At 41.1% G+C, this 18,490-nt stretch overlaps 1 long non-coding RNA gene across 1 annotated transcript in view; it reads right to left on the bottom strand.

Moving 5' to 3' along the window:
• Window positions 1-325: 325 nt before the first annotated feature.
• The window catches only part of LOC132346333 (uncharacterized), a 77,141-nt gene continuing 58,976 nt past the window's right edge, over window positions 326-18,490 (bottom strand). The window contains exon 2 of the long non-coding RNA XR_009496131.1: window positions 326-3,835. This is a non-coding gene — a long non-coding RNA (uncharacterized lncRNA). The remainder of the gene's footprint in view (window positions 3,836-18,490) is intronic.

Raw genomic sequence — 18,490 nt, 5'->3', positions numbered from 1 at the left:
GGTTGCCATTTCCCTCTCCAGGGGATCTTCTCGACCCAGGGATTGAACCCACGTCTCCTGCACTGTAGGCAGATTCTTTACCACTAAGCCATTTGGGAATGACCCCCATAGACTTGAAAAAAAATGACCATAGACTTATAAAAAAAAACTCTATTTTTTCAGAACAGTTTTAGGTTTTCAGGGAAATTAAGAAGAAGGTACAGAGATTTTCCATAAACCATTTCACTTATATATAAGCATATATAAATGTAAATATATATAAAATCATAATATATTTTGCCATTATTATTTTCAACAAACTATTAAACAACTAAGAACAAGAAAATTAGAATAATATTATTTAATGATAAGTAATAAAGTTTTTAAAATAAGAAAAATGATAGTTTTTGTTTTACCATTATTTAATCCTTCTTTGATGTTCTTCCTTTTTTAATGTCAATCATGTTTTCTGTCCTATATTATTTTCATTCTCGCTAAAGAACTTTTTAAACATTTTTTGAAGGAAAATCCACTGGCAGCAAAGTCCCTCAGTCATGTTGGTCCAAGAAAGCCTTTATCTATCCTTTGCTTTTGAAGAATAATTTCACACAGTTCAGAATTCTAGGTTGGTGGGAGTTTTCACTCAACACTTTAAACATTTAGCTCCACTCTCGTCTTGCTTTCCTGGGTTCTGAAGAGATAGTAGGTGTAATTCTTATCTTTCATCCTCTATAGATAAGATCGCTCCCCCAGTTCCTTTCGGGATTTTTTCTTTATCTTTGATTTTCGTAATGAGAAAATCATGTGCCCAGGTGTAGGGTGTTTTGTTTACTATTTACTTCTTTATATACCTATTTTGCTGCTTCGACTCAGTTGCAGCACTCACGATCTTCCGTTGTGGTGCGCTGGCTTCTCTCTAGATGTGGTGCGTGGGCTTAGCTGCCCCGCGGCATGTGGGATCTCAGCTCCCCAGCCAGGGATGAAACGTGCAATCCTTCCCTGGAAGGTGGATTCTTAACCACTGGACCACCACGGAAGGCCCTGTAAGGTGGTTTTTTTTTTTGGCATTTATCCTCTGTGGTTTGATGTCTGACTTTAATTGGGGGAAATTCCTGGTCATGGTTTCAGGTATTTCTTCTGTTCTTTTCTCCCTTTCCTCTCCTTCTGGTATTTCCATTAAGTGTGTTACACCTTTCAGAGTTTCCCCACAGCCTGAATATTCTGTTCTGTTTCTTAGTCTCTGTTTTCTTTGCTTTTCATCTCAGAGGATTCTATTGAGAGATCCTCAAACTCAGAGATTCTTTCCTCAGCTGTGTCCAGTCTACTAATGAGCCCATCAGAGACATTCTTCATTCCTGTAAAAGTGTTTTCTATCTCTAGCATTTCTTTTTGGTTCTTCCTTAGGATTTCCATCTCTCTGTTTACATTGTCCCTCTGTTTTTGCATGCTCATTACTTTATCCATTAGAGCCCCTAACATATTAATCATAGTTATTTTAAATTCCTGAACTGATAATGTCAATATTCCTGCCATGTCTGGCTCTGATGTTTGGTCAGTCTCTTCAAATTTTTGCCTTTTGGGGTGGTTTGTAAGCTTTTTCTTGATAGCTGGAGATGATGTACCAGGTAGAAGGAAGTGCTGGGCCTTTAGTGATATGAGGGGAAGTTGTGGGCATATGAGAAGATTTCTATAGTCCTGTGATTATGTCTCAGTCTCTTAGTGAGCCTCTGCCGCTGGACTGGGAACTTCTCAAGTGTTTCTCGTTTTGCTCCCCACCCTCTTAGGTGAACAGGCTGCCTAGACTGGGCTGGAGTTGGGTTCTCCCATAACTGAGCAGGCTCAGCTATGCCCTGCTTACGTAGTTTCTCCTGAGGACAGGTGTTAAGAAGCACAGAGTGCTCTGGTATATTTCAGAATGGTTCCTTTTCCTGTCCCGCTCCAGGAAGCTGGAGGGGATTTTTCTGTGCTGTTTACTGTGGGAACCTGATCAAGCTCCTGCAGGCACATCCCAGAATATTGTGGCAGTTGCACTATGGCTGGGTCCCCATTCACCAGTTACAGTGCAGGTTTTCCTGGCCAGCACTGGCTCCTGTAGCTGTCTCGGCTGGTGAACGAGTCTCTGCTCCGTTAAGCTATTATTCTCTGTAATCTTGGGAGCAGCGGTTTACTGTGTCCTGCCTCTCTTAGGCATCCTAAAAGAATTCTTGGTTGTTCAATCTGCTCAGCTTTTCACATGTTGTCAGGACAGAGTAATGCTTATATGCAGAACTAGCAACTGGAAGTCCTGTGAGAATCTCAGGGCGATCATTAACAGGTAGTCAGGGCTAGGAAAACTGATGACCAGTGCCAACAACCTCTCCAACAGGGAAGATCATTGGCCACCAGGTGGCACCCAAACAACACCAATGGCTCCAAGAACACTGGGCTAGATTCTCCCGGATTAATAAATTCATCTCTTCGGTGCAAGGTTTAGACACACACATTAGCGCTTTAAATGCCAATCCATCAAAGATCATGACGGTTATATGAATAGTGATTTAAACATAAAAAATAATAAAGAATAGCTCTCACTCTGACATTTGCCTCAGCCCAGGATACCTAGAGTTTTTCTGTTTGCCATTTTCTGATAAAGTTTACTGAGCTGAGCTGAGCTGAGGATGGGTCTTAGGCTTGAAACTGCTTTGTCATGTGGAAAAACTGGAAGGGAGTCTTGGAGGCAGGGTGTTCCCTTGTGGCTACTGCCTTGCCCGGATGAGGCAACATGAGGTTTTTTATTCTTCTCCAACAGACAGCAGAATGAGCTCTGTGGACTGCATTGTTTTGTCTTAACACAGTGGACGGTGGGAAATTCTTGGTGAGAAGCGTGTGGAATGGATAGGCCTGGGAGGCAATAGCCACCTTTCCTTTTGCCTACCACAAAATCCAGTCCATCCTTCAGTCTTAACTGCTTAGTCTCAGAGTTCAAGGCAAGCACTCCTCAGTGTGTCACCTTCAAGACGTAGCTATATCCCCAGTACTAGCCATCATGTTGCTGGCAACAGTATTATGCCAGAATGCCCAACTTTGTGCCTGCTTATTTACTACCTCATTTTCAGCGCCTTCCGTGGGCCAGGCCTATGTGAAAGATTTGAGTACGCCCACACATTAACTCCCTAGACTGTGAATGCCAACCTGCAAAATAGCTATTACTAGCCCATTTTACAGATGAGAAAGGTTAAGCTCAGAGATGCTAAGTAATTTGACTGCAGGCACATGTATCTTTTGATTCTGAGGCCAGGGATATAACCAAGTCAGAGAGACCTGGGATCAAATCCCAGCCATGCCACTGACTGGCTGTATAAACTTGGCACACCTGTCATCTTCCCGGGGTTTCATTTCTTCATCTGTAGGATGGATCATTATAGAAATCAGACAACGTACAGGAAAGTAGCTAGTAAGGTACCCAAACATGGTAGGCACTTCATAAATTAATCTGTTCGTTTTCCCTTCCTCCCTTATTCTTTCCAGCTGGAATAAGGTGGGCGATCAGACGTGAGCTCAAAAAGGGAGTGAGGTCCACCGCTCCAGCACCTTTGAAGTACTCTGAGCACTCAGTGCTACATGGTGACACTCCTTTCCTGATTGGACAATAAAGCCCTTTATCACATGTGCCTTCTATTAGATAAAAAGGAAAGTATCAGAATTTCCACATGGTGAATGTGCTGAGCTACTGAAACACTTTTACCAAGGCAGGAAACTTCTTCCCAGGAAATCCATGGTTTTTCAAATGTCCGGCATGGTTTGAATGCCCAGAGGCAGGAGATGGACTAGGCCAGCATGAGGTCAGGGTCTTCCACGGTGTTCTGCTTGCAAATCCCTAAAAGAATTGTACACTTTTAAAAAGTTGATCTCAGAAACTTTTGTTATTTCTTGCATATCACAGAAGTTGACATTTTAACAAAAAACTTTCACATTCTTTTAAATACACACAATGGAAAATAAATACTACGCAATTTGATTCCCATTGTTGTCCATTTAAAACATGAATGAACTCATCTTTAACAGTCAAAAATTCCACATAATTTTTTTCTTGAACTCAGAATTTTGCATAAAAATAGCTTTATATCTCAAAGTTTTAAAAACTATTATCTTATCATCCTTATCTGCAACTAAGACATGGGAAAATTGATTTAAACTTTTTAGTTTCAAATGACCATGGAGCTCTAAATGTTTAAAAAAAAATTCTAGATTGAGTTATCATTGCCATTAATATTAGTATGTGCTCTGCTGTGCTGTGCTTAGTTGCTCAGTCGTGTCTGACTCTTTGCAACCCCATGGACTGTGGCCTGCCAGGCTCCTCTGTCCATGGGGATTCTCTAGGCAAGAATATTGGAGTGGGTTTCCTAAGCCCTCCTCCAGGGATCTTCCCAACCCAGGGATCCAACCCAGGATTCTCGCACTGCAGGCAGATTCTTTACCATCTGAGCCACCAGGGAACCCAAGAATACTGGAGTGGGTAGCCTATCCCTTCTCCAAGGGAAATTCCCAACCCAGGAATCAAACTGGGGTCTCTCACATTGTAGGCAGATTCTTTACCAGCTGAGCTACCTGGGAAGCCCCTAATATTAATAAGAGCCTGGCAGGCTACAGTCCATGGGGTTGCAAAGAGTCAGACATGACTGAGCAAATAAGCACAGCACAGCACATGCTAATAATAATGACAATGATAACTCAATCCAGAACTCAATCTCAAACTGTGGGAAAGAATTCCTTAGAAGAAACAGAGCAGCCCTCATAGTCAACAAAAGTTCAAAATGCAGTACTTGGGTGCAATCTCAAAAAATGACAGAATGATCTCCATTCATTTCCAAGGCAAACCAACATCACAGTAATCTAAGTCTATGCCCCACTGGTTGGGGTATGTGCCAACCAGTAATGCCAAAGAAGCTGAAGTTGAATAGCTCTATGGAGATCTACAAGACCTTCTAGAACTAATACCCAAAAAAAGATGTCCTTTGCATCATAGGGGACTGGAATGCAAAAGTAGGAAGTCAAGACATAACTGGAATAACAGACAAATTTGGCCTTGGAGTACAGATTGAAGCAGGACAAAGGCTAACAGAGTTTTGTCAAGAGAATGCACTGGTCATAGCAAACACTCACTTCCAGCAACACAAGAGAAGACTCTACACATGGACATCACCAGATGGTCAAAACTGAAATCAGACTGACTATATCTTTGCAGCCAAAGATGGAGAAGCTCTATACAGTCAGCAAAAATAAGACCAGGAGCTGACTGTGGCTCAGATCATGAACTCCTTATTGACAAATTCAGACTTAAATTGAGGAAAGTACGGTAAACCACTAGACCATTCAGGTATGCTCTAAATCAAATCCCTTACAATTATGCAGTGGAAGTGACAAACAGATTCAAGGGATTAGATCTGATAGACAGAGTGCCTGAAGAACTATGGATGGAGGTTCATGACACTGTACAGGAGGCAGTGATCAAGACCATCACCAAGAAAAAGAAATGCAAAAAGGCAAATGGTTGTCTGAGGAGGCCTTACAAATAGCTGATAAAAGAAGAGAAGTGAGAGGAAAGGAAGAAAGGAAAGATATACCCATTTGAATGTAGAGTTCCAAAGAATAGCGAGGAGAGATAAGAAAGCGTTCCTCAGTGATCAATACAAAGAAATAGAGGGAAAAAATAGAATAGGAAAGACTAGAGATCTCTTTAAGAAAATTAGAGATACCAAGGGAACATTTTATGCAAAGATGGGAACAATAAAGGACAGAAACTGTATGGAACTAACAGAAGCAGAAGATATTAAGAAGTGGCAAAAATACACAGAAAAGCTATACAAAAAAAGATCTTCATGACCCAGACAACCACAACAGTGTGATCACTCACTTAGAGCCAGACATCCTGGAATGCGAAGTCAAGTGGGCCTTAGGAAGCATCACTATGCACAAAGCTAGTAGAGGTGATAGAATTCCAGTTAACTATTTCAAATTCTAAAAGATGATGCTGTGAAAGTGCTGCACTCAATATGCCAGCAAATTTGGAAAACTCAGCAGTGGCCACAGGATTGGAAAAGGTCAGTTTTTATTCCAATCCTAAAGAAGGGCAATGCCAATGAATGCTCAAACTACCACACAATTGCACTCATCTCACACAGTAGCAAAGTAATGCTCAAAATTCTCCAAGCCAGGCTTCAACAGTATGTGAACCGTGAACTTTCAGATGTTCAAGCTGGTTTTAGAAAAGGCAGAGGAACCAGAGATCAAATTGCCAACATCTGTTGGATCACAGAAAAAGCAAGAGAATTACAGAAAAACACCTATTTCTGCTTTACTGACTAAACCAAAACTTTTGATTGTGTAGATCACAACAAACTGTGGAAAATTCTGAAAGAGATGGGAATACCAGACCACCTTACCTACCTTCTGCAAAAACTGTATGCAGGTCAAGAAACAACAGTTAGAACTGGACATGGAACAACAGACTGGTTCCAAATAGGGAAAGGATTACATCAAGGCTATATATTGTCACCCTGCTTATTTAACTTAGATGGAGAGTACACCATGTGAAATGCCAGGCTGGATGAACCACAAGCTGGAATCAAGATTGCTAGGAGAAATATCAGTAATCTCAGATATGCAGATGACACCACCCTTATGGCAGAAAGTGAAGAAGAACTACAGAGCCTCTTGGTGAAAGTGAAAGAGGAGAGTGAAAAAGTTGGCTTAAAACTCAGCATTCAGAAAACTAAGATCATGGCATCTGGTCCCATCACTTCATATCAAATAGATGGGGAAACAATGGAAACAGTGACAGACTTTCTTTTCTTGGGCTCCAAAATCACTGCAGATGAAAATCACTGAAGCCATGAAATTAAAAGACATTTGCTTCTTGGAAGAAAAGCTATGACCAACCTAGACAGCATATTAAAAAGCACAGACATTACTTTGCTGACAAAGGTCCATCTGGTCAAAGCTGTGATTTTTCCAGTAGTCATGTTTGGATGTGAGAGTTGGACTATAATGAAAGCTGAGCGCCAAAGAACTGATGCTTTTGAACTATGGTGTTGGAGAAGACTCTTGAGAGTCCCTTGGACTGCAAGGAGATCCAACCAGTCCATCCTAAAGAAAATCAGTCCTGAATATTCATTGGAAGGACTGATGCTGAAGCTGAAACTCCAATTCCTTGGCCACGTGATGCAAAGAACAGACTCATTAGAAAAGACCCTGATACTGGGAAAGATTGAAGGCAGGAGGAGAAGGGGACGACAGAGGATGAGATGGTTGGATGGCATCACTACCTCGATGAACATGAATTTGAGCAAGCTCTGGGAGTTGGTGATGGACAGGGAAGCCTGGCATGCTGAAGTCCACAGGGTCACAAAGAGTTGGACATGACTGAGAGACTGAATTGAACTGATTAGATTGAGACAAAGATTAACACAACTTCTGTTCCTCTTTCCATCTCTATATATGTAAATCATTAGAAATATGTTTATATATATATATATATATATATATATATATATATATCTCAGTGGGTGGAAATGGGAGAAATTTTACTACATAATGTCATGCAGCTTTTTAAACAGTCTTAAGTTATATATCAAAATCCCGTCATAATCTAATGCCATGCTGTGTCCCTAACACATATATGTCTAACTAATGAAAAACACAAAGCCTTGACTTCAATTTATGGGTTCTTGATTAATATTAATAACTAATACTTCAGAGTACCCTTTGGTGCTCTGGAGGCAAAGAACCATAGTAAGAAGGGAAAAGGGTGTATAAAGTCCCTTTCTTCTGTAAAGTGAGTGAGGCAGGATTATAAAGGAAGATGAAAGGAAAAGATTCATGATGCAGGGGTTGTGGCCACACCACAAGGCAGATATAGGGGCTCTGTTTTCCTGTTGACAATGAGCTGGACTAAGGACATGGACTTGTACTATGGAAAGTGACATAGACCGAAACAGTCTTATGTAAAGCAAAAATGGACAGAACTACAAGGATAAATAGACACATCTTTTATTTCAATGGAATATTTTAGCATATTCATCTCAGTAATTAATAGGACAAGCAGACAAAATAATCAACAAGGGATACAGATTTGAATAGCTCATGTAACACACTTGACATCATGCACATGCGTAGACCCACAACAACCATCTGCGAAATATACATCTTTCACATCACACCTGGAATATTTAGAAAAATTGCCTATACAGTAAGGCTATAAGTCAGTTTCAAAAGGATTAGCTATAATGCCATTAAGACAGGAATCAGTAATAAAAACATAATGGAAAATCCATCCTCCCCTGTGACACGTGGAGAGAAGAAGCACAGCTGGTGACCTCAGAGATGTCAAAGCTGTAACTTCTTCCCATGGGAACATATTAGAATGTGTCTGAGGATTTGTCCACTCAGAGTCCCAGAATTCTTAAGTAATCCTCAATCCAAATCAATAAGAAAACAACAACCCAGTAGGGAAGCGGGCAAAGCCTTGAGGAAGGAGTTCTCAAATGAAGAAATCCAAAAGTCCAGTACACATAGGTTCAGTGTGAGGAAAATGCAAAATAACATCACAATTAGATATCACAGAACACTGGTGAGATTGGCAAAAATTCTAATGACTATCAAGCAAACCCACTCCAGAACTCTTGCCTGGAAAATCCAATGGACAGAGGAGTCTGGCGGGCTACAGTCCATGGGGTTGCAAGAGTCAGACATGACTTAGCAACTAAACCACCACCACCATCATCAAGCCAATAAGAGTAATTTCATACAGTTCTGGTGGGGAGGAGAACTGGAGCTTAACTTCAAATACCAGTTTAGCATGATCTAATAAACTTGAAGATGCCCACAGACAATGATTCAGCTGTTCCACTCCCTGAGAAACTTGTGCTCATGTGTCCTAGGAGACACGCACAAGCATTGTTCACGAATGCCCCATACCAGAAACAACCCAAATGTCCATCACCAGGAGAAGAGGCAAATAAATTGTATTGGAACATCCGATAAAATGCAATGCTACATTGAAATCTATGAATGCATATTACAAAGTTCAAATGAATCCAGTTTACTTTTCAGTAAACTCTACTGAACCTAACATACATACAGAAAGGTACACAAGTTATCATTGTACAGCTCAATGGATTTTCACAAAGTGAACATAGTCATGTAACCAACACCCCAAAAGCTATATATTACCCCATTAGATGATGAGTTTCTTTAGAGCAGAGATAATAATCCCTTATATTTTCATTACCTTTTGACTTTACTAATACCTTTTGTACACTCTATCTCATTTAACCCTCATAATCCTAAATGTAGACCAAGCAGGTATTATCAATACATATCTCTCTGTTGTAGAAATTGACTCTCAAAAAAGCTGAAAGTCTTGGCCAGTCAGGTGGATACCAGATGGGCCAAGATGAGTATGCCCAGATCTCCTTGGCCTTAATGCATAATTCTTTCTCCTACATAATACTGATCTGGTCAACTGGACTCATTAGCCTCCAAATGGCATCTTCCTGTTCCAACAACCCATGATGTTTTGGGATCATAGACTTCAAAAAGGAGTTAAATATGACCTATCTGGGACCAGAAGGAGGCAAATGCAATATGGTTTCCCTGCTGGCTCAGCAGTCAAGAATTCACCTTTCAATGCAGGAGATGCATATTTGACCCCTGGGTCAGGAAGATCCTCTGGAGAAGGAAATGGCAACTTACTCCAGTATTCTTGCCTGGGAAATTCTATGGACAGAGAAGCCTGGCTGGCTGCAATCCATGGGGTTGCCGAGAGTTGAACAAAAGAAAGGTGAAGAATTGATGCTTTTGAACTGAGGTGTTGGAGAAGACTCTTGAGAGTCCCTTGGATGGCAAGAAGATCCAACCAGTCCATCCTAAAGGAAATCACTCCTGATTATTCATTGGAAGGATTGATGCTGAAGCTGAAGCTCCAATACTTTGGCCACCTGATGTAAAGAACCGACTCATTGGAAAAGACCCTGATGCTGGGAAAGATTGAAGGCAGGAGGAGAAGACGACGACAGAGGACGAGATGGTTGGATGGCATCACTGATTCAATGGACATGAGTTTGAGTAAGCTCTGGGAGTTGGTGATGGACAGGGAAGCCTGGTGTGCCACAGTCCAATGGGTCACAGAGAATCAAACACAACTGAGTGACTGAACTGAACTGAACTAGTGACTAAACAACAACAAAGTGTACCAAGCAGTCCTTGATTAAGCAATGTGCTCATGGGCTTGGGAAAAGCTCCTAGAATCCTCCATCTTAGTGTCAATGTGCTATATTTTTTTCCCTTTTTAAAACTGAAATATAGTTGATGTACAATATTATATTAGTTTTAGGTATATTACACAGTGATCTTACATTTGCATATATTTACCACAAGTCTTGTAACCATCTATCCCCATACAATGTTATTACATTATTGACATATTGCTTATGCTATATATTACATATTCATGACATTTATTTTATTACCAGAGATTTGTGCCTCTTAGTCCTCTTCACCTATTTTGCTCCCCCCTCCACTTCCTCTCTTCTGGCAATCACCCATTTGTCCTCTGAGTCCTTTTTCATTTTGTTTCATTGGTTGGATTGTTTTGTTTTTGTTTCCACATATAAGTGAGCTCATATGATATTTATCTTCATCTGACTTGTTTCTTTAGCGTAATACCCTCTAGGTTCATCCATGTTGTCACAAATGGCAGGACTTCCTTATTTCTTATGGCTGAGTAGCATTCCATTGTGTGTGTGTGTGTGTACATACACATACCACATCTTTTTTATCTATTCATATATTGATGGATACATAGGTTGTTTCTGTATCTTGACTGTTGTGGATAATGCTGCAGTGAACATATGGGAACATATGTCTTTTCAAATTAATATTTGGGGTGGGGGGGTTTGAAAAATACCCAGAAGTGGAATTGCTGGACTGTATGGTACCTCTTTCAGGATTTGGAATAGCTCAACTGGAATTCCATCACCTCCACTAGCTTTGTTGGTAGTGATGCTTTCTAAGGCCCACTTGACTTCACATTCCAAATCCTGAAAGATGATGCTGTGAAAGTGCTGCACTCAATATGCCAGCAAATTTGGAAAACTCAACAGTGGCCACAGGATTGGAAAAGACCAGTTTTCATTCCAATCCCAAAGAAAGGCAATGCCAAAGAATGCTCAAACTACCGCACAATTGCACTCATCTCACATGCTAGTAAAGTAATGCTCAAAATTCTCCAAGCCAAGCTTCAGCAATATGTGAACCGTGAACTTCCTGATGTTCAAGCTGGTTTTAGAAAAGGCAGCCAACATCCACTGGATCATAGAAAAAGCAAGAGAGTTCCAGAAAAACATCTATTTCTGCTTTATTGACTATGCCAAAGCCTTTGACTGTGTGGATCACAAGAAACTGTGGAAAATTCTGAAAGAGATGGGAATACCAGACCACCTGACTTGCCTCTTGAGAAATCTGTACGCAGGTCAGGAAGCAACAGTTAGAACTGGACATGGAACAACAGACTGGTTCCAAATAGGAAAAGGAGTTCGTCAAGGCTGTATATTGTCACCTTGTTTATTTAACTTATATGCAGAGTACATCATGGAAGAAACACAAACTGGAATCAAGATTGCCGGGAGAAATCTCAATAACCTCAGATATGCAGATGACACCACCCTTATGGCAGAAAGTGAAGAGGAATTCAAAAGCCTCTTGATGAAAGTGAAAGAGGAGAGTGAAAAAGTTGGCTTAAAGCTCAACATTCAGAAAACGAAGATCATGGCATCCAGTCCCACCACTTCATGGGAAATAGATGGGGAAACAGTGGAAACAGTGTCAGACTTTATTTTTCTGGGCTCCAAAATCACTGCAGATGGTGACTGCAGCCATAAAATTAAAAGACGCTTACTCCTTGGAAGGAAAGTTATGACCAACCTAGATAGCATGTTCAAAAGCAGAGATGTTACTTTGCCAACAAAGGTTTGTATAGTCAAGGCTATGGTTTTTCCTGTGGTCATGTATGGATGTAAGAGTTGGACTGTGAAGAAGGCCGAGTGCCGAAGAATTGATGCTTTTGAACTGTGGTGTTGGAGAAGACTCTTGAGAGTCCCTTGGACTGCAAGGAGATCCAACCAGTCCATTCTGAATGAGATCAGCCCTGGGCTTTCTTTGGAAGGAATGATGCTAAAGCTGAAACTCCAATACTTTGGCCACCTCATGCGAAGAGTTGACTCATTGGAAAAGACTGTGATGCTGGGAGGGATTGGGGGCAGGAGGAGAAGGGGATGACAGAGGATGAGATGGCTGGATGGCATCACTGACTCAATGGACGTGAGTCTCAGTGAACTCCGGGAGTTGGTGATGGACAGGGAGGCCTGGCGTGCTGCAATTCATGGGGTTGCAAAGAGTCGGACACAACCGAGTGACTGATCTGATCTGATCTAATCTGATGGTACCTCTAATTTTTTGAGGTATTTCCATACTGTTTTCCATAGCGGCTGCACCAGTTTACATTCCCAACAGCGCATGAAGCTTCTCTTTTCTCCATATCCTTTCCAACATTTGTCATTTGTTGTCTTTCTGATTATAGCCTTTCTGAAAGGTGTAGAATGATATCTCATTGTGGTGAACAAAATTCTTTTACATGTTATGTTTTGAGTAAAAATTCATGAATAATATATAATTTATTGTATGTAAATTATATCTCAATTAAGTTGATTTTCTAAAAAAAACGATTCATACCACTGGTAGTCCCTTGGGTGGTTAGCACAGTCTGGACCCTTCTCACTGGTTCAGTAGTGGCCACACGATGGTAGACTTGAAGTCCAGGGCAAGATCTATGACATGAGAACTTTAACTGTGAGGCTCAAGAAAATACTTGAATAAATGTAAATTTACCACATGCATGAGAAGAATCAATCAATATGTCAAAGATGTCAATATTCTTTAAGTTAACGTGGGTCTTTCATCTTTTATGTGTGTATAGACAGGCTGGTTCTAGATTGTTTTTTCTGGCTGCACTCGTCTTCATCGCTGTTCACGGGCTTTCTCTAGCTGCAGCAAGCAGGGGCTACGCCCTAGCTGCAGCGTGCAGTCCTCTCATCGCAGTGGCTTCTCCTGTTGAGGAGCATGCGCTCCAGGGTGCACGGTCTTCAGTAGTTGTGCCACAGGGGCTCAGTAGTCGTGGCTCACGGACTCTAGAGCATCGGGGTCAGTAGCTGTGGTGCACAAGTTTTGTTAGCCAGCAGCATGTCGGATCTTCACTGACCAGGGATCGAACCTGTGTCCCCTGCACTGCAAGGTGGATTCTTAACCACTGGATCACCAGGGAAACCCTGAGTTTTTATTTTTAACAATAAGGCAATAAATAAGCAATAATATTCAGAAGAATTCTGATAAAAATAATGAGGGACCAACATTCCTTTCACTTATTTTAGTATAGTAATTTAAAAGGTGGTACTGAAATCAATGGAAAATAATAGAAGATTCAGGAGATCTAAATGAAAGAATGTGGTAATAATATAGTTTATAATTATAAATATAAATATATAAATAATTATAGATTATAGTTCTAATCAGTGGGGAAAAGATGAATTATTTAACAAATGGTATTGCAACATTTGGGTAGCCATGCAGCTTACACAAGGACAAATGACAAATGGATCAAAATGTATGTATAAAAATGGAAGAAACAATCAAAGTACTAGAATAAATAACGATGAAAAAATTTCAGTGTAAGAGTGAGGAATCCTTTTCTAAAACACAAATCCAGAAGCCATGCAAAAAGTAGGGGGGATATATATACATGTACATACATATATGCATATATGATAAATCTGACTACACACACACTCAAAATACCATGAGAAAAATAAACATGCAAGTACCAGAAATACTCAAAGTACAACCCAAAGGAACATATAAAGCACCGGTAGACAAATAACTCAGTAGAAAAATGGATAAAGGATTGGAACAGACAGTTCACAGATAAATAAAAATGCATTCATCTTAGACATATGAATCTATGCGTAACTTCACTCTTATTAAGGAAAAACAAATTAAAATCCCACTGAGATCTCACTTTTAATCTAGTAGGCTGGCAAAAATAAAAAAGATGGATAATACACTCGGATGGTAAAGATTCAAAAAACCCAGTTCTTTCACACAGTCTGTGAGGGACTGAAAACTGGTATGACATTTATGGTGGATAATTTGGCAGTATCTATAAAAATCCTGACTATTCGTACCTTTTGACTTAGGATTTTTCTCTTCTCAGAATTGATCCCTATACATATTTTCACACATGGAAATTATACTGTACCAGGTCATTCTATACAACATAGTAACATCAAAAAATCAGAAACCATCTAAATATCCATCAATAGGTGACTGGTTAAATAAAATGTGATACATACATACAGTGGAAAAATCACGTAACTGTCAAAAATAGTAACAAAGCTTTTAATGTACTACTATGAAAACAAACCTCCCCGAGATAAATTAAGTGAAAAATGTGTAAGACTATGTACATGGTATTCTACCAGGAGGCTGCCAGGGATAGAAAATAGATACTTGTTGAGACACAGATATATGTATGCATATAAAATCTCAGATAGTCACAAGGATCTGACAGTAACAGTTGCCTCTGGAGAGAAAGATGGACTAGGGGGTGGAAGGGAAGCGTTTTCACTGTATATAACCATTTATTGCTGTTTAATTCCAGGCTACATCATTGTATCACTTATTCATAAACATTTGTTGTCATCATTGTTTAGTCGCTAAGTCATGTTCGACTCTTTTGCAACCCTACGGACTGTAGCCCCTCCAGGGTCCTCTGTTCGTGCGATTTCTCCAGGCAAGAGTACTGGAGTAGTTGCCACTACCTAGTCCAGGGGATCTTCTCTCCCAGGGATTGAATCCACATCTCCTGCATTGGCAGGAAGATTCTTTACCCCAGAGCCACCTGGGAAGCCCTCATAAACATTTAAATATATGAAAATAAACATAAATCAAAGAGAACACAGGAGGGCAATGAACAGAGCAGAGCCTACCAAATTCAACCGGTAGCCCCTACGTAAGGCTGAGACTGAGTCAGCGAGGGAGGACAGTGAGGTTTGGGTGCATGTCAGAGAGGGTCCCCTGCCAGGCTCAGGTTGGAGGGGGCTCTCCTAGACAGTGACTGAGTGTTCTTGATCTGCCACCAGGCCCCCGGGCTGGAGAAGCCACCACTCACTGTCTGTGCCCCACCAAGCAGGACACTGTGGGCCTGGGCAGGAGTGACAGACAGGCTCTCGGGCAGGGCTCCTGACACCTGAAGGGGGCGCTCCCCCTCCAGCGGCTCTGGGCTTCTGTAGTATATCCCACCTCCCCAAAGAGGACTGCGGACCCAAGGACTGCACCTTACCAGCAGGACCTTACCAGCCTCTGACTGGTGTCACTTGATTCCTCCTTCTTGGCAAAGGTCACCCCACAAGATGACCCGCTTCTTCGGTGTGGTGAGAGCATTTACGACCTAGTCTTTTTTCTTTTTTAATTTTTATTGGAATATAGTTGGTTTACAATGTTGTGATAGTTTCTGCTGTACAGCAAAGTGAATCAGCTACGTGCATGTGTGCGTGCTAAGTCACTTCAGTCGTGTCCGACTCTGTGCGACCCTATGGACTGTGGCCTACCAGGCTCCTCTGTCCATGGGATTCTCCAGGAAGGAATACTGCAGTGGGCTGCCATGCCCTCCTCCAGGGGATTTTCCCAACCTAGGGATCAAATCCACATCTCTTATGTCTCCTGCATGGGCCTCCCTTTACCACTAGCGCCACCTCTTTTTTTTACTTTCCTTCCCATTTAGGTCATCACTGAGCACTGAGTCGGAGAAGGCAATGGCACCCAACTCCAGTACTCTTGCCTGGAAAATCCCATGGACGGAGGAGCCTGGTAGGCTTCAGTCCATGGGGTCGCTAAGAGTCTGACACGACTGAGCGACTTCACTTTCACTTTTCACTTTCATGCATTGGAGAAGGAAATGGCAACCCACTCCAGTGTTCTTGCCTGGAGAATCCCAGGGACGGGAGCCTCGTGGGCTGCCATCTATGGGGTCGCACAGAGTTGGACACAACTGAAGCGACTTAGCAGCAGCAGAGCACTGAGTAGAGTTCTCTGGCTATACAGTAGGTTCTCATTAGTAACCTTTTTTATACACAGTATCAAGAGTGTATATATGTCAATCCCAATCTCCCAATTCATCCCAACCCACCTTCCCCCTTTGGTAAGATCTAGTCTTTTAGCCTCCTTCCAACTACACCCCTGCAGTGGTCTCCAAGGGGCTGACGCTTGTGGGGTGGGGTGGGGGGGTGGGTCTGGCTCACCGAATCACGCAGCAGACTCCCCATCATCCAGCCTCAAAGGCTCGCTTAGTTTTACCCCATACAGGGTACACAGAAAAATCTGACTGCCTCCTGGAACAGCCCTGGCCTAAACCACCCCCCAGGGGAGCCGCTGCAGAGGGGGTTGCCCAGCATCACAAGCTCTGTCACCTCTGCTAGAAGCAGTGGAGTCCATCTGTAGACACTGCTGATGGACCTCTGTCCTCAGATGTCACCTACCTCACTGGGCCCTAAATCCTTTTACTGTCAAATTTCAGAGACACAGAATTAGATTAGTGATAATATTCAGTTCCTATCACACCGATACCATGACATCCATGTGTTCTCCAGGGGACTCCCAGGAGGTGAGGGATGAGCGGCGTCCCCATGCCCTGGAGCAGTGACAACTGTGCCCCTGACGGTTTCTCGTGGCAATGCACTGAAGTTTACAGACACTGGGCTACACGGATCTACAGACTATACTATCTCCTTTTAGCTTAAGTAACCTGCCCCACATGTGGTAAAATTGGGCCTACAAAAGGACCTTGGATCAAAGATAACACTAACAAAGCAAGCACAACTCAACAACAACAAAGGGGCAAACCTGACATATCTCCTGTGAATTTACAAGGTTTGAATCAGCAACCATCCAACAATCAGGTCTGACAGTCAGCCAGAAAGGCTTGAATTCATCAAATGTATCTAATTTATACTATTAGAGGTATATTAATTTACACACATTATTATTAGCTATCAACATCACCTCAAGTACACAAATGTAAAGCAAGACATTTCAATAGCTGTGTTCATGTTGGTTTAGGGGGGAAAAGGCATCAGAAAATTTCCTTTTAAAAAAAAAATCTCAAAATAATCTTTCATGTTAATAGTAAAATATAAATTATTCAATCTTGATTACGTTGACTTAAGTATATGATATATTGTATATAGATTATTGCTCCAAGTTGCTAAACATTTCCTGATTTTATTTTCAAAAAGACTTCCTAGTTAAAAAAGAAAAACTTTAGAAATAGTAAATGAGAATTAATGCCAGGGTGTTCTGAGTATCTTGCATCTGATTCATGAAACAAAAGAAAGGCTGTGTTCAACTCTCAAAATTTGGTGCCAATATTGCATATTCAACAATCTACTTAGAACATTCATTTAGCACATAATCTATAATTAAGTGTATAGTTTTTTAATCATTGTTCAATGCCAGGCCATGAGCAGAAAATTAAAATAGTGAGAATTATATTGTTGTTCTGAAGAGAAGAAATTATCTTAATTATTTTTAAATTACCCCTTCACAAAATAGAAACAGAAATTCATTCTGTTGTATTTTTTAGGATCCAAACCCAGAAAACAAACTTATATGATAGGTGAATTATGTACTTAGAAACAGCTTAAATCTCAGAATCATTAAATTTAAATCATTAAATCTCATAAGTCATATAAATACTTTTAATATCTGGCTTCAGAAAAGTATTTTGTTGTTCATTGAGCTGATCAGTCCACAGTTTGATAGGACCGGATATCACCTCCTCCTCCAGCCTGCCAGGGTAGGAATGATGACTCTCTTCTTGCATGCTCATGACACTTCATACATAAATATAATCTGGCACTGCCCACAGACAGCCATCATCATGGCTCATTTTGCTTTGCAACTGACTAGATGTAATTCTTCTAAGGCTGAATCCACTTTTCATTTTTTCCCTACATCTCCCAGAGTGACTGATGTACAGTAGACATCAGTGAGTATATGTAAAATTAATGTATCTTACTGAACTATCTGTACCATTTCTGAGGGTACATATTCTGTACTTGGGTATGATGGTCCAACCTATCTACCAAGTGATCTGCAAGACTAAGTCTTCAAGTGGGGCTCAGAATAAGAGCAAATTCTTTAGTGGGTACAGGCTGTCACTCAGGCTTATGACACAACAGATTCAGTGGTACTCAAAGCTTTATTTTTGTTTGTTTTTGGCTGTGCTAGGTCTTCATTGCTGCATGCAAGCTTTCTCTCATTGCAGTGAGCAGAGGCTACTCTCTAGCTGGGAGCACAGGCTGCTTGTGGTGGCTTATCTTGTTGCAGAGCATAGATCCAGTAGTTGTGGTGCATGGGCTTAGCT

The sequence above is a fragment of the Bos taurus genome, chromosome 10 (genome assembly GCF_002263795.3).
Source record: "Bos taurus isolate L1 Dominette 01449 registration number 42190680 breed Hereford chromosome 10, ARS-UCD2.0, whole genome shotgun sequence".
Classification (NCBI taxonomy): Eukaryota; Metazoa; Chordata; class Mammalia; order Artiodactyla; family Bovidae; genus Bos; species Bos taurus.
Note: the sequence above shows the minus strand (reverse complement) of the source record. Positions and strands in the feature narration are given on the sequence as shown.